The sequence below is a fragment of the Hemibagrus wyckioides genome, linkage group LG28 (assembly GCF_019097595.1).
Source record: "Hemibagrus wyckioides isolate EC202008001 linkage group LG28, SWU_Hwy_1.0, whole genome shotgun sequence".
In the NCBI taxonomy this organism is placed as follows: domain Eukaryota; kingdom Metazoa; phylum Chordata; class Actinopteri; order Siluriformes; family Bagridae; genus Hemibagrus; species Hemibagrus wyckioides.
The window spans coordinates 11451850-11469198 of record NC_080737.1 but is presented as its reverse complement, the minus strand read 5'-3'; the positions used below and the strand labels follow the sequence as shown (position 1 = coordinate 11469198).

Below are 17349 nucleotides of genomic sequence, written 5' to 3'. Positions count from 1 at the left end.
GATAATGACAAAGACCATGTCTTTGGTTTGTATAAATACTCCCTGGCTGTCTCAAAAAACTCTGAAAGGCACTACCTTTCCCTGTTATATCGGCTTGGAGTGGCAGGCAGTGTGAACCAGACTTCTTCTCAAAAAGTGAACCCAAAAGAAAATTCTATCAGCTCTCTGCAAGCTGTCCAGCCATGTGCACACCCTTTGGCCTTGACCTTTTAGAGCACACCTGTCATTCTGTTTGCTGAATACGAGGCTATCTAAGGTCCTCTAAAACTAAATTTTGCAATTAGTGCTCAAGTGCTTCGTTCAGCTTAGGACAGATTTAATTATGAGAATTATAATAATTATCGCATTATTATTAAACCAGTTTTAGTTCATCTTTAGCCAGTTTAGCCAATAGAAGCCTTCTTCCCAAATTAAACTTTTGCATGAATGTGGCCAAAAGAGTGAATTATCTTATCAATAATATGAAATTGTGGTCAAAATACTTGTAGTTAACCTTTCATTACTCTGTACCATAACTTTTGTTTGGCAGATTAACACATAAAAGTTATCAGGGCAGAAAGGGCAGACTCAGGTCACCTTACCCTCAGTTAGATTTGCATTTTCCATTCATCTATAGACATAGCCATTGCTCACCTCTCTTTGACTGTCTTAAATGACTTGCAGTTCATTGTTGGTGATAGAATTACCTCATTTCATTTTACAAGCAGTGTCCTTTCCTCTTGAGGTTGTTGTCTTCCAGTTAGCATTTGCTCAGAATCTTTGAAAATGTAAAGAAAAGCCTAGTTGTAGATGTGGAATACACTAAATTGTGCTTGAAGACAGATCTACAGAACAGCTTAAAGGCTTTTTAACAGAACAATAATAAATGCTATATGATTACCTTTATATCTTAGCACAGTCTGCTGTGGTTTTCCTGGTAGACTTTAGTTAGTGCTATATAACTTACTTACTCACAGCCCAGTATACAGAGTCAATCAAAATATACAACAGTTAAACAACAGCATCTCACCATATGCTACTGAATACTGGAACACTGAGTTATATTTTTATACCTTGTCCCCAGGGGTAGACTGTAAAATATTTATACCTAGCATATAATAGATTAATTAAGCAGGTATTTAAGCAGATTTTTTCTATCTCCACTGGATATAAATAGACTACATCATCCACATTCTTCTGCTTCATCACCTTACTACCTTATTCTTCTGCCTCATCACTTTAAGACAGTCATTCTATTTCCTGAGTAATATATACATCAAAATACAGGACATCCTGTCTGGAGATCACATGTTTAATGCCACAGCCATCCAAAAGAACATTATCTTTGGCAAATCTCTCTCTCTCTCTCTCTCTCTCTCTCTCACACACACACACACACTCACTCAATCACTCAGTCAATTGATGGTGTTATGAAAGAAGTGTTTTTATCCCTTCTTTTCAACTCCTGTGCTTACAGTAGGATAAATAACTCACTATCAGGTTCACCCTGAGTTGGCTGCTTCTTTGAGTACCTTTAATAACTTCTATGAATGATTCATGCTGTAGAAAAAATATACAGGGAATCTGTGTAGGTATGAGAGTGAAGAATGAACATATCCGTTTAAGCAGTTAAACTGGGTATCAAAGCTCATCACCTTATTGATTATTAATCATTGCTTATTTTATCTATAATGAAACAACAAATGGGTTTATTTCGCTTTATTTACCTTGAATTTCTTTTACTCCACTAAATTGGGAGGTACTCCACTCCAAGGTTAGTCACTCACCCTATCAAAGGCAGAGTGTCCTCTAATATGGTGGAATGAATAGAGCCCAAAGATCAATCACAAAAATACTGTATTGTAGTGGCATTAAAAAGATGATAAAATACATTTTTGTAGATGCATAATTCTTTATCAAGTGTAGGAATTAAAAAAGATAAGTGGGTGACGAGTAAGTAGCTACTCATAATATTTTGGTCAGCTTTTTAATGCAACTACAATACAACATCCCTGCTCCAGTCCTGGAGGGTGCTTCATTATTATTGGGCTATTTATAGTAAATGCCTTCACCCGCCAAAAGTAACTTCATACAAAGAGCCCTTACCTCAAACCCAATAAACGAATTTAGAATGAAAAGCCAACTGTGTCTCAGGCCTTCTCAGACATCAGTGCCTGACATCACTAATGCTTGTGTGGCTAAATGATCATAAATCCCCACAGACACACTCCAAAATCTAGTGGAAACTACATTACTTATTACACACTTCTCAGAAGAGTGGCACTTATTATAACAGCAAAGGAGGACTATATCTGGAATTGGATGTTCAGTAGGTTCATATGAAGGTGATGGTCAAATGTCCACAAACATTTTCCCCTATAGTGTATTAATCCATGATCTTTTTCATCACAGTTCTGTGTAGAATAATAATAACAATAATAATAATAATAATAATAATTATTATTATTATTATTATTATTATTATTAGTTGTAGTAGTAGTCAAATAACTTAATCTAACGCATGCAAAATCGCCAACCGTCACCTCTCAAACAAAACAAAATCAGCCACGCTGTAGCAGTTCAAAAGTATAAAGGGTGTAAACAACGGACCTGGCAACCTTACCAAAAAGGATAGAAGCCACGTGCAGGACATGGTTGGAGCCTAAATAAATTTTTAAAGTGTACTGCCAGTGCTGGAGGCAAAAAATCAGTCTGCTGCATTGTTGCAGTGGTAATAACAGTATAGTGTTAATGATGATGATGGCATTATTAAGTGTTAAACAAACAAAGGTTACACACTTGACAATTATGGCTTTATCATGGCCACTATAGTATAGACAAAACTAGATAAACTATATATATATATATATATATATAGGGATATTCTGAACATGGCTTTACACTGATACACACAAATCCAGCAATCAGGTATTCAGGTTCATACAACTTCCAGTACACCAGGAGGGAATAAGAGAGCACAGAGAGTGCTGACATTTCAGTTAAATGAGTCACTCATGATAGAGCTGATATTGAAATATTCACTGAAAACTTAATATGGAATATAATTATTAGGACATAGTCGTGAAAGAGAGAGTAATCAGCATTTAGAAGGGATGGACACTGTAGTGGATAAAATCCACCTATTTAAATGATTGGAAAGAACAATATATCGAGGTGTAATGGATGCCAGGTGGAGGAGTGAGTGTGAACGACTGAAACGTGGTCTGAGAGACAAGAGTACTGAGACAAGATACTATCTAAATATTCTACTACACGATGAATCACAGTAGATTAGCACAGCACTATTTACATACAGTTGGTGAATAGGACACAGATCCTCTGCTGTCTGTGATATTTGATTTGTGTGACATGACCTGCAGACAGTGACCGTTGGCGAATATATGTGGGCGTGTCCAGTGCCGAGACAGCACTGGGAAAAGTTTAACTTTATGCAAATATGTATTGACTTGGTGTAGCTTCTACAAATGTGAGTGAAAGCAGTAGAGCAGGAGTGTCCATTCTTATCCATAAAGGGCCGGTGTGGGTGCAGGCTTTCATTCCAATTAAGCAGGAGCCAAACCTGATTCCACCTGTTTAATCAACTGAACTTGGCTTTCATCAGGCTCAGGTGTGGCTTCTGCTGGTTGGAATGAAAACCTGCACCCACATCGACCTTCTGTAGTTAAGATTGGACACCTCTGCAGTAGAACCTCTGTGAAACTTGGCCAACAGCACACACTGCTTCTCCTTTATATTGTGTGATATGATGTATGTATGAATTTTATATGCAAACACTCTTTTATTTGCAATGCTAGTCCAAACCGATGAAGGTTATTACTTTTGAAGTGATGCCACTTGCTACATTTTATTGGTATTAAGAATATTGTGTAGGCACCAAGGTCACTTGGGGGTGCTATACCATAAAAAACAAAAAGAACCAAATTGCAACAAAGCAGATATTTCAACTAACTTTCAAAGTTAAGTATCCTCTCTGGGAACTTATAAAATCTCCAAATAAGCCATGTTGTGTTTCATTCATCTCTGAATTTGTAAAAATCACATTTAACCATCTCCTCTTAAAGTAATATGAAGGTTTGTGTATTACCTCTTTGGACCAATGTTTTTTAAAATTTGTTAAAGTATAGTTGCCAGGTAGAACAATATGGCTGCAGTGTACCCACATATTCACACATGAAGGTGCCATAAAGAAAAAGTGGACAAACTCTAGGACAAACTGTTCAGAAGTTATAAGCAAAAATGTATCTTAAGGTTTTGCCTGTTGGTGGCACTACAGAGATGTTTGGATTGACCCCAGATTTCATGCCTGGATACTTTGGACTGGAGTAGCACCTAAAAATTACAATAGCTGCATTGCCGTTTTGGTGCATGGCTCCTAATTAGCACAAGAAGATTTTTGCAGCATTTCTAAGCATTTGGAGTAGTGAGAAACTGAAAAAGAATCAACGTGGCACTGCCACACTCTATACACATAACTCAAATACTTACAAAAGGAAATTTCAATTGATTTAATTAAATAGATATAAAATAGAAGCATGACAGTATGAAATAAAATATATTCTTTATAATATTGTCATCTACAGAAAAGGATCAGTTATGTCATTGTTAATAATGAAATTATCCTGAATGCTTAAAGACTGAATGCTGTAGAGGACAGTCCAGAGTATCCAGGCATGAAATTTGTGGTCAACCCATTTATCTCTGTAAATTTTGCTTATAACTTTTGAACCGTTTGTCCTCGAGTTGTGATTTTTTTTTTTTCTGCTGAAACCTTGTGTCATATTGATGCAAATGCAGCCAGTGGGTTGATCCTATCACCACCAAATGTAGTATGTATCATCTACAGAGGTTTCTGACGAAAATGTTTTCAAATAATTTTGCTAGGGCAATCTGTTGTCCAATGAATTTCCTAAATATTATTGTTTTTTCAAGTTTTTTCTTTGCAGACTATAGAAACCCTAGGTGGATGTTGGTGGAATCTGATACAATCAGGCACCAAACTGTTTGTCCTAGAGTTGTGTTCCTTATTTCCCCTGAATCCCTGGGTCATGACCAATTGAATATACTAAATGTATTTGAAAAAATGACTTCCGGTTATGACACAGTGCTGAATAGACCAGAATCAGAGCTCTGCAACAAATACTGACTTTAATTTTATTCTTTAACCCAATAAACACTGACAAAACCAATTCCATTTTAAATTTGGATACATCTTAACGTTCCAAGACGCCACCAAAATAAATTAAAATGACACAGAAACAGGTCAAATCGACCGAACTTGGAGAGGCTGAGGCAGATGCTAAAGCCACTGAAGCTAATAGACAAGAGTCTACAATTCTTGAGGCTATCCACTGACTGAAATCGGACTTTGCTGTGCGATTTGTTGGTTTGCTCGAGGTGATTAACGGAGTGCAGTACGACCATAAAGCTCTCACAACACAAGTAACAGAAGCAGAGGATCGAATAAGCACACAAGAAGATAACGTCTCAGTGTTGCAAACGCAGAACGTAAAATTGAAAACTGTCCTAGAATCTCTCTCATTAAAAGTCGAGGATCTGGAAAATCACAGTCATCAGTTCAATCTATGATTAGTGGGACTTCCAGAAAAAAATTGAGGGGAAGAATATGGTTGCCTTTTTAGAGAAATTACTCCCTGAGATCCTTGGCCTGGAAAACTTTCCTGGTCCTCTTGTAATTGAGAGAGCTCGCAGGATCACCAGATTCTCTGAAGATCGTTCTGACTCTCCACTGAGAGCAGTGATAATGAAATTTCTAAACTACGCTTGACAAAGTCCGTACCCTGAAAGCAGCTCGAGCAAAATGCACCAAGAGGGTAGACAAAAGAAAACTTATGTTCTTTTCTGACATGTCAGCTGGACTGCACAAGAAATGGAAAAGATGTGATGTGGTCAAATCTTTTTCAGAACTTCCGCATCTTGCATCCAGCTACTTTGTGTGTGACTTACAAGGGAAAGCGCCACTTGTTGGACAGACCTCAGATGTTCAGAGGGTTTTGTATGATCTCAAAGACAATGCTTAGCAGGACTTAAAGGAAGACATTTCTCTTTGGGGTCAGTTTTGTGAACTTAAGCAAACTAACTGGTTTATCACTGATGCTAAAGATAATATTTTTTCATGATGTTGGGTTGACATTTCTGACTGATGCGGGACCCGTCCGGCAATCAGACAGGCTGTTCCTCACCAAAAAAAGATCATGGGTGGACCGGCATAGTTCCATAATCAGGCTCTTTCGAGAAGACCTTGGGAGATGTTTAAATGGGGAGTGGAAGAGGGGTGATGATATTTCATTTGGGGAAATATCTATTTGATGGCCAGTTGATCTGTTTGGCTATATTTTACCTTTACTATGTTTTTTTTTCTTTCACAATAATAGTCTGTATACTTACTTTAGTACTTTTTTCAAGAACAGGAATATGCTGTATATACAATAATGGCTCCCCTATCTGATATTTAATTTATATCCTGGAATGTAAGAGGTCTTAACCAAATTGTAAAGTTAAACTAGTGATAAACAGAATTCGGCAAATGAAAGCTGAAATAGTGTTCCTTCAGGAAACTCACTTAGTTTCAGGGGATGTGGTTATGGTGAGGAAGAGATGGCCTCCTTCTTCCTCCTTTAATTCACACTCTAGAGGGGTTCTTCCACTTATACATAAATCCATACCTTTACAAATAATGAACACTATCTAGGACAGACTGGGGAGGTATATAATTATCCAAAAAGATCCTTTTTATTAGACTGAATTTAGTGAATCTTCATGGGACCAATGTGGATAATCCTTTTTACTAATGTTTATGTAGATCCTTGAGATGGGGGTGATTTCTGCAGAAATATTCCTCTCTTTTCTTTCTCTTTCTCTGCCTTCTTCATGGTCAGGGACTGCAGCGTGTCTTTTATTTAGTTTTTTGTTTTTTAAACAGGAGTTTACTAAAGAACATTATTGAAACTATTTTAAAGAAAATTATAAGCCCGTGATTACATGGAGTTGTAGGTAGGAGATTCCTAGAAAGAGTTAATGGTGTAGAGAAGGTTTGTGTGTAGACACTACAGCATGATATGATCTTCACACTGCATCAACTGTTTGATTGTGGTTCTGCTGAATGTGAAAAACGGAGTGACGTCAGTAAACCTGACCCTCTGCTGCCCTCTTATGGACAGAGAGTGACAGCGAGAGAGAAACAGAGGGAAAGGAAAGAATTAGTGCTAAGTCTATAATGAACCCTGAAATTATGCCTGAAATTATGAATATAAACTGTTGAAGAAAGGACATTATCAACATTTACATCATTTCCTGTCCAGTGTCACCTAAATGAGGATGAGGTTCCCTTCTGAGCCTGGTTCCTCTCAAGGTTTCTTCCTCATATCATCTCAGGCAGTTTTTCCTCACCACTGTCACCTCAGTCTTCTCATTAGGGATGAATGTTAGAGATAAATAGTAACTTAATTTTAAACTATCATTTTTATTCTGTTTCGATTCATTGTTATTCTATGTCCATTGTTAAAAGCGCTATATAAATAAATTGAATTAAATTAAAAGAGAGAGAGAAGGAGGGAGAGACAGAGAGAAATACAAGGAGAGAAAATGACAGAGGAAAAACTAAGACTGAGAGAGATCAATATCATCATCATCATCATCAGCTCTCTGCACAAAGATGAAGCATAAAGAAATCAATGAACAAAACAGCTTTGAGATTAGAATTTTTATTTTTTTTTTAATAATAATCAACAAAATATTAACAATAACATGAATTTTTAAAAAAAACATATGAACACAAAATGATAAAGTAAATGAAATGTATAAGATGAGCACAACGGTGCATGTCTGTACACTATATACAAATTATTTACAGTCAGGAAGTCAGTGTTCTCATGATCCGGATCCTCAGATCCATCGTCTCAGGCTCAGCGAGGAGAACACTGATCTCATGCTGCTGGAGAAACCCGCAAACTTCCTGTGCAGAAAACGGCCTGCTGTCTCCCGTAATGAAGCATTGTTACCTGTTACCTGTTAATAAGTATCCGGACAGCAAAGTCATATGATCGCAGCGATTATGGCTTTGGTGGACGAGGCTGCGAGATCGTCGATCAGAGGAAGCTCACTCGAGGTTTCCCAGCAGTTGCAGGCTTCGAGTGGATTTTCAATGAAGTTTTTACAGAGTTGAACTTCATGAGTGTCTGTTTCATCGCTTCTTTAATTTGGGAAACAAGTCTTCTGGGGACCTGGGAAAAGATTATACAGATGTGACATGAGTAATGTTAATAATAAAAAAAATAAAAAAAATACATGCTCGCTTATTTATCCAGAATTACAGCATTATTACAGTGAAGCAGATGACTAAATGGATTCAAAGCCGTGGAAGGTTTCGAGGAATTTGAAAGAAAGCAAAACTTAAACCAGGCCTGCAAAATGTTTTCCTCAGCAAACCAGAGACACTTATCTACCATTTGCTATTAAAAATATAGTGTGAAAACTATAGGCTTCTGTAGTGATGTCATAATTAACAAAATGTTAAAAAGCTAAAAAAAAAACCCTGTGTTGATTCAATTTAGGAATTAAATGACCTTATAAACCAAGTCAGGTGAGATTTCTAACTCTGTGAATGTTGTGTGTTTATCAGATCATCAGATCAAAATAACCTGCTCATAAAGAAACAGACTGAAGAAACGTTCAACATGTTTAAGTTTTAGTTCAGACTCACCCCTGAGTCCTGCTGCGTGTCTCTGTGCGTTTTTCTTGTAGTTTTATTTCCTTCGCTCACAGTTCTCCAGTCCCTGAAAGGATGTAAAGGACAGAATCTCAGGAAATGATTCAAAAAGCAGGATGTATTAATAATACACAAAGACACGTAAACACAGACATACTCATCACTGAACCCTAAGATGATGTCTCAAATGTCACTGAAGCACTAGGCTTCCATTTTGTTGTGCATCTGGAGAAAAAGGAAGCGGTTTTATTCGTTAATACTGAAGTAAGACGGATTAGAGAGAAGTAAATCGATGCGGCTCTTACGAAACTATAAGACAGCAACTGATTAGTAGATTCTAACCTCTGAAGGTGTGTTTCCTGTTGGTGTGATGCTGAAATATCTGAAAGCCACAAAGAAGTTTGTTAATAGTTCATTCTTGTTCATTTTATTAGGGACACCTGTACTCCCGGACATTCGTGCAGTTCTCTATTCAGTCAATAAACCATCAAAGCTTGAGGTGGACGAGCTACAACAGCTGAAGACCACAACAGGTTCCCCCAAGAACAGGAACTTGGGTCTATCATCAGCACAGACTCTCCAAAACTGGACCAGGTGCTTTAGTAACCAGTCTTCGGTCCAGTTTTGGACAGTCTGCTCATGATAAGCTCATATTCCTGTTCTTGGCTCAGAGTTGAGGAGCTCAATGTGGTCTTCAGCTGTTGTTCCTCCTCCACCTCAAGCTTTGATGTGTTTTGAGATGTTTTTCCGCTCACCATGGTTGTACAGAATGATTATATGAGTTATTATAGACTTCCTGTCAGCTCTTCAGCGAGGTGTTTTAACCACAGAACTGACTCACACTCAGTGTTTTGTTTGAAAATCCCCCTAGCTCATCTGATACCAAACATCTAATAGCACGGTTAAAATCACAGAGATCAGACTTTTTCTTTCATTAATGCAGTTAATGTGAACATTAACTGAAGCTGGTGTTGTGTATCTGCTTGATGTTACACACTGCACCGCTGCCTCATGACGGACTGAGTAGAAAACCGCATAAACCCGCAGGTGTACAGGTGTTCCTAATAAAGTGGACTGATAGCGGAGTGTTTTTCGTAGCTTATTTAAGTAGATTGTCAAAGTGTCTGCACTTTTAAAATGACTTTTAGGAGACAATAAACATCCTTCTGTTACTTTTAAAAGGGAAAAAACACGGGCTAAAATAAATATGCTAAACATGCTAGCTCGTGTGTGAGAGAAATTTAGCTCAGATTGCTAACCGGACCATCGATTTAAACGAGCACCGTGTTATCCAGATATCTAAATATCTGTGTCGTTCGCTATTTTAAAAAACGATTAACACTAAAATATTATAACTATTACTATTAATACGGTTATTTCACTATTAATAAGAAAAGGAAAGCACTTACCTGCGTGATCGCTGGAAGTCCACTGTAATGACCTGATTCAGGGAATCGGTTCAGAATCAAATTAGTTCGGTTCAGATGAGGAAATACTGCAATACACGTCATCCTTTTCATTAAAAATGGAAAACTTGGAATGGAATATCTTGTTTTAAATGTTTTATCATTATTTACAGTAACTTTAGGAGATAAAACTCATTCATAATGGTTAATAAAGGTGTCATGAAGACGCTGTGATTTCTATTTCACCAGCAGAGGGCGCGCTGAGTCAAATACTGTATTCCCTAACAAGAACCTGAAACATCTCAATGGCGCCATCTAGAGGGAATCGTGCAGAAAATAATTTCTGTATCTGAGAGTTTTTTTAAAGCATCATTTTTTGTGTAAACGGAAATGAAATACGTTGTGGAAGTGCAATTTTCATACGTTTTCATTAACATTAAAATGGATTAGAATATAGCTCATATAGCTCAGATCTGTATATATGATTATATCTGCATATACAGTATCTCACAAAAGTGAGTACACCCCTCACATTTTTGTAAATATTTTATTATAACTTTTCATGTGACAACACTGAAGAAGTGACCTCTGCTACAATGTAAAGTAGTGAGTGTACAGCCTGTATAACAGTGTAAATTATCTGTCCCCTCAAAATAACCCAACACACAGCCATTAATGTCTAAACCAATGGCAACAAAAGTGAGTACACCCCTAACTGGAAATGTCCAAATTGGGCCCAATTAGCCATTTACCCTCCTGTCATGTGACTTGTTAGTGTTACAAGGTCTCAGGTGTGAATGGGGAGCAGGTGTGTTAAATTTGGTGTTATCGCTCTCACACTCTCTCATACTGGTCACTGGAAGTTCAACATGGCACCTCATGGCAAAGAACTCTCTGAGGATCTGAAAAAAAGAATTGTTGCTCTACATAAAGATGGTCTAGGCTATAAGAAGATTGCCAAGACCCTGAAACTGAGCTGCAGCACGGTGGGCAAGACCATACAGCGGTTTTACAGGACAGGTTCCATGAGTGCTGCCGGCACTGGGGAGCTACAGTTCATTGAGGGAACCATGAATGCCAACATGTACTGTGACATACTGAAGCAGAGCACGATCCCCTCCCTTCAGAGACTGGGCCGCAGGGCAGTATTCCAACATGATAACGACCCCAAACACACCTCCAAGACGACCACTGCCTTGGTGATGGACTGGCCAAGCATGTCTCCAGACCTAAACCCTATTGAGAATCTGTGGGGCATCCTCAAATGGAAGGTGGGGAGTGCAAGGTCTCAAACATCCACCAGCTCTGTGATATCATCATGGAGGAGTGGAAGAGGACTCCAGTGGCAATCTGTGAAGCTCTGGTGAACTCCATGCCCAAAAGGGTAAAGACAGTGCTAGAAGGTAATGGTGGCCACACAAAATATTGACACTTTGGGCCCAATTTGGACATTTCCACTTAGGGGTGTAGTCACTTTTGTTGCCAACGGTTTAGACATTAATGGCTGTGTGTTGGGTTATTTTGAGGGGACAGCAAATTTACACTGTTATACAGGCTGTACACTCACTACTTTGTACATTGTAGCAAAGTGTCATTTCTTCAGTGTTGTCACATGAAAAGATATAATAAAATATTTACAAATTTTGTGAGATACTGTATGATACAGTATAAACAATTCAATTCAGTTCAATTCAATTCAGTTCAAAGTGTTTATTGTCATACCCTTTAATAATGAAAACCCAAAAGAAGCTCAACTCTTGGCTGCTGAGGGACTTGATCCCAATCAAGGACTTGATTTAATAAGAAGAATTTCACTCTCTAAAGCTGAAGGATTCTCGAGACTCACTTTCCATGGAGGTTGATAAAGGAACATTAAAAAAGGTTGAAAACATGCTAAATAATTTTGTTTGGAAAAATAAAACCCACTTTATTTGAAAATCAGTATTAATGCATCAAATAAAACAGGGTGAAGTAGATTTTTTAGATTTTACTACCTTGAACAATACTTTTAAAATGAATTGAATTAAGAATTTTCTTAATATTCCGTCTTCACTTTGGAATGTTATCCCTAATTATATTTTCTCTAAAGTTGGTGGCCTGAACTTTCTTTTACTTTGTAATTATAATATCTCAAAAATCCCTATCAAACTGTCTAATTTTTATAAGCAGATGCTCTTGGCTTGGTCCATAATATACACACACAAGTTTTCTCCGCACAGATATTACATATGGAACAATAAGGATATTCTCTACAAGAATAAATTACTTTTCTTTGATAAATGGTTCAAAAGCAACCTCCTTTTAGTTGGGCAGCTTTTTAATTCACAGGGCGAACTTTATAACTATATAGAATTTTCGCAGAAATATAAAATCCCTATAACTGCTAATGAATATGCCATTGTTTGCAATTCTATTCCCTCTGGAGTGCCATTATTATTGCATGGAACTACTTTTTCATGGCCATATACTTATCCTGTGAAATTAACTGACACGTTGGTAGCTTCTCTGTAAAAATAACCGCAAAATCAGAGCTCTCTTCCAAAGAGAGATAACAGCAATTCCTTATGTAATATCTTATTGGAATGGTATCATAGAGAATATACCTTAGGAGAAAGTATGGTCTTTGCCTCACAAGTATCTGCTCACCAATAAAGTAAAAGAAATAACATTTAAGTTCATTCACAAATATTACCCCTCTAAAGCCTTTCTTAAGAAATATAAATCAGAACTGCAGTTTTTGTCACTCTTCTGAGGAAGATGTCACTCATTTGTTTTGGCGATGTACCCACACTGAAAGATTTTGGTCAGATGTATTAAGTTTTATTCAGTTCTAACGTGTGTTTCCTTATAGGTAAATTCCACATACACAAACAAAAATTCACAAATTCTAACCCTTTCTTTTCCTTATTTAAATTGGACCTGGAAAGATATATGGAAACAATCGGAAATTCCTTATATCTTAAAGCAGTGAAAACGATATCTTTGTATTCATCCTTTCTGTCTTCTTAATACATAAATTTTTTATACTGTTTTCTCTCTCTCTCTCTCTCTCTCTCTCTCTTTTTCTCGTTACCTTGGCAGCACATTTGTTCATTTGTTTCTTTCTAACTTCTTTTTTCTCTGATATGTTTAATAACTGCACTAATGTTAATGTATAATATATAATGTTCTGTATTGTTTAATAAAAAAAGTGTTTATTGTCATGCGCACAGTGAGGAAAACTGTATATATAATATATACATACATAAAATAAAGAATAAAATTATGTAGCAGGATTAGAAATATAGACGATGTAAATATAGATATATAGACTATGTATATGTGTAAGTGTACAATATTGACTTGTGTGCAAAACAATAGTACAGTAACTTGTGCAAATTGAATGCAAATGTAGATTATAATAGCAGCAGTAACGTTAACAAAGGCACAAAATGAGATGGAGCAATTTAGTCTAACTAATCTATCACATAGATGAGACTAGTCTATGTCCTCTGGCTACCTGTCTAAAAGTCTATTGGCTGAGGGAAAGAAGGAGTTCCTTAATCTGAAAGTCCTGCATTTCACACTCCTGTACCTCTGTCCTGAGGGTAGGAGTGTGAACAGTCCATGTTGGGGGTGGGTGGGGTCCTTAAGGATGGAGGCAGCTCTCCTGTGGACTTTGCTGGGGTAAATGGTCTGCAGAGAGGGCAGTGGAGTCCTGATGATCTTCTCAGCAGTCTTCACCACTCTCTGCAAATGTTTGCGGTCCCTCACTGTAGTGCTGCCATACCACACAATGATACATTTGGTCAAGACACTCTCAACAAGTAGTACACAAAGTTGTTGAGGATCTTAAGTGACATGCCAAACGTCCTCAGCCTCCTCAGGAAGTACAGCCAATGTTGTGCCTTCTTAACCAGCTGGATGGTGTTGAATGTCCATATGAGGTCCTTACTGATGTGGACCCCCAGGTATTTAAAGCTGCTCACCCTCTCCACTTAAACAGTGATAGTGATAGACAGTGGCTGGTGAGTTCTCCTCTCATTCCTCATGTCTACTATCATCTCCTTTGTCTTGTCTGTGTTAATGGTGAGGTTGTTGTCCTCACATCATGTCACAAGACTGGCGACCTCCCTCCTGTAGGATGTTTCATCCCCGCCAGTGATCTCTCCTTCCTTTCTTCTTGGGAAGGGGGATGATGGTTGTGGTCTAGAAGCAGGTGGGTACAGTGCTCTGACTGAGGGAGAGGTTAAAGATGGAAGTGACTACATCAGCCAGGTCTGTAGCACAAACTCTGAGGGCATGCCCAGGGATGTTGTCTGGCACTGCTCCCTTGCAGTGGTAACATAAACGCTAATATAAATTCTTCTTTTCATCAAATGTATTTCAAGTTGTGTCCCAAACTGCATGCACTGTTCTACACAATTGTGTATAAATAGTGTGTCATGTGTTCATACTGTAAACTAAAAGAAGAAGAAGAAGAAGAAGAAGAAGCAAAAGCAGAAGTGCACTTCAAGTACCTGGATGATGAACTTATTCAACCTAAAATACCAAAGTGTGGGATGTTAAATAATTAGACTCATGAGACATTTATTATATATAGAAAATAAACATACATTTTTAAAATTAATTCTGTTTGTTTGCTCAAATCTTTCTTTCTTTCTTTCTTTCTTTCTTTCTTTCTTTCTTTCTTTCTTTCTTTCTTTCTTTCTTTCTTTCTGCTTAGGTTCTTAAAATTTTCATGAATAGAAAATTGAATTTAATAATTCAGCAATTTTAAATAATAATTGCATCATGTTTCTGTTATTTATTTTGTTTTTCTATGGAAGACACCGAATCATGTTTGTTGTTCTTTAATGTGTATTGAGCCTCATTTATCAAGTTGGAGATGAATTGATTCATGTGTGAATTGTTTGTACGAGTGTTTACACAAGAAAATTCTTAGTATTCTAAAAAAAATCTGTGAAAGTAAAAAAATAAATGTTGACATCCTCCTCGTGCTCGACCTGACCAATTTCAAATCATATCATCTGAATGGATTACTGCACTTTTCTATCTGAAAAAACACTGTGGACGTTAAACGGCTTATTTTTTAATTCTGTTTAAAGTGTTGAACTAATTAAAGAGATTTGGAGTCTTGATTAAAAACACATGCTCTTGTTAGTTCATTAGGTCAGGAAACAGTTACTAAAAATAAGACTTTTTACATTATTATTAAAAAAAAAAAAAGTTATGTGTATATGTAACTACATGTTATACCTGTATATAACTTCCACTTGTGTTCCTTTACCCTGATGTTCATTTCATTTCATGCTTATCACAGGCCGTGTAGAGCAGCTTCCTGACCCAAAGTCCATCTCCTCTTCTGTTCACTAGCTCCCTGAGTATCTCAATCATGCCTATAATGATCTTGGCTATTAAAAATAGAGAGAGAGCGAGAGAGAGAGCGAGAGAGAGAGACACGTACCAGTCGGTTGAGGATGTGAACCAGCAGCACAGCAGCATTCCAGCACAGCAGCAATGGCTTCGTTACCTCTCTACACACACACACAGTGAGAGTTTATGTTAATTACCTAAAAATATTACATTATCTGTTAGAAATAGTGGAAGCAGTACAGCAGTATGTGACTGTGTCTTTGATAGAAGAACAGTTCATCAAATCACAGACTTCTGCACAACCCTAAACCAGTATTCAGTGTTATTACTGCCTGAATCTTAACCTCCAAACCTCAAGGTGTAACTCTCACGAAGAAAGTAATTCGACTCCTCTGCAGCAAGTCAGACAAATTCTGTGTGTGTTGTGTTGCGGCTTTGTTTTGTTGGTTGAGGCCATTATCAATATGAAAGAAGGGATGACTCCAGGGCCGGCAAGCCGCTAACGGATTGTGGTTCATATAGACCAATTTCTCTCCTGAATAATGATGTAAATATTCTTTGCAAGGTGCTAGCAAAGAGATTAGAAAAACATTTCTCCAAGCTTGTTCATACGGACCAAAATAGCTTTGTTTGGGGGAGGCAAGGTTTGCATAATATTCGTAGAGTGTTAAATATATTACATGAGAAATCTAATACTTGCGATAATTCTGTCAGATTCTTTAACTGGTTTGCTGAACAGATGGACAAAACTCCCCATTTCATTGATAATAAAAATGTCAATCTTGCCCAAATTGTTATATTTCTTCCAATCCATCCCCTTTCCTCCACATTCTCTTTTTTTGCCCTAATGCAACCTAAACCTAAAATGGTACTACTGGGTAGCTCAAATTGGAGCAGCAGTGTTTTATTTTGAGAAAGACTATACTCAGACCTGGCTATCTATAAAGGCTCACTCTATTCCAATTCCTTTAAATTTATATTTGTATTCAGTAGGTGCTAAAAAGTTCATTAAATGTACTAAAAATCTATATACCAGAAATACTATAACAGTTTGGTTTGAGGCTCTTGTCCGTCCCAGTAGAGCTGATCCTAGTTTTAAAATCTGGTCAATTCAAGGTGTTAGTAAGGTGTCTGATCTCTATAACAAAGGAATATTTATGTTCTTTAGAAATGAGGACATGGTTTGGAATTCCTCAAAAGCAGTTTTTCTAATATTTCCAATTACGTAGCTTCATTCTATCAAGACAAGGTTAAAGTCTGGTTGAGCCTCCTCTCTCTACTTTAGAAAATATTACATGTAATTGTTTGAAAGGTAGAGGTAAGATATCTGTCTTATATAAACAGTTTGTGGCTAAATCTAAAGAATCGTTTAATGACAGACTTCAAGCATGGTGGTCTGACCTGCAGGTTGATATATCCGAGGAAGAGTGGCATATAGCATGTTTAAAAGCCCAAACTCAGACAATGAACACCCATTTGAGACTGCTTCAGTATAAATGGTTGAGTAGACATTGTATCACTCTAGTTAAGTTACATCAACCTGAATATTCCTGATGTATGTTATTAATATAAACAAGAGATGGATAACAACTTTATGCCACTGTATGTGGGAATGCACTAAAGTTAATTGTATCTGGATTAAAATATTGAATATAAGTCAAATCATTGGTTAAATTATTCCTCTCGATCCCAGGTTGTGTATATTACATATTTGTCCTCTGAATTTTAAAATCACCAGACATGAAGGATGATTATTAATTCTCTGTTTGTTGGAAGCTAAACGTGTAATTGCATGCTCTTGGAGAAAAGAAGAAAATCCTAGCGTGTCTCAGTGGATGAAGGGGATGACTTTATTCATGTTCA

General features: G+C 37.1%; 1 long non-coding RNA gene across 1 annotated transcript; it reads right to left on the bottom strand.

Annotated features, from left to right (window-relative positions):
* Nucleotides 1-7803: 7803 nt before the first annotated feature.
* Nucleotides 7804-10250, bottom strand: LOC131348714 (uncharacterized). The gene is made up of 5 exons (XR_009203967.1): nucleotides 10135-10250; nucleotides 9068-9107; nucleotides 8883-8950; nucleotides 8720-8792; nucleotides 7804-8240 (listed from the first exon to the last, which is right to left on the bottom strand). It is a non-coding gene; the product is annotated as an uncharacterized LOC131348714 (long non-coding RNA).
* Nucleotides 10251-17349: the final 7099 nt, after the last annotated feature.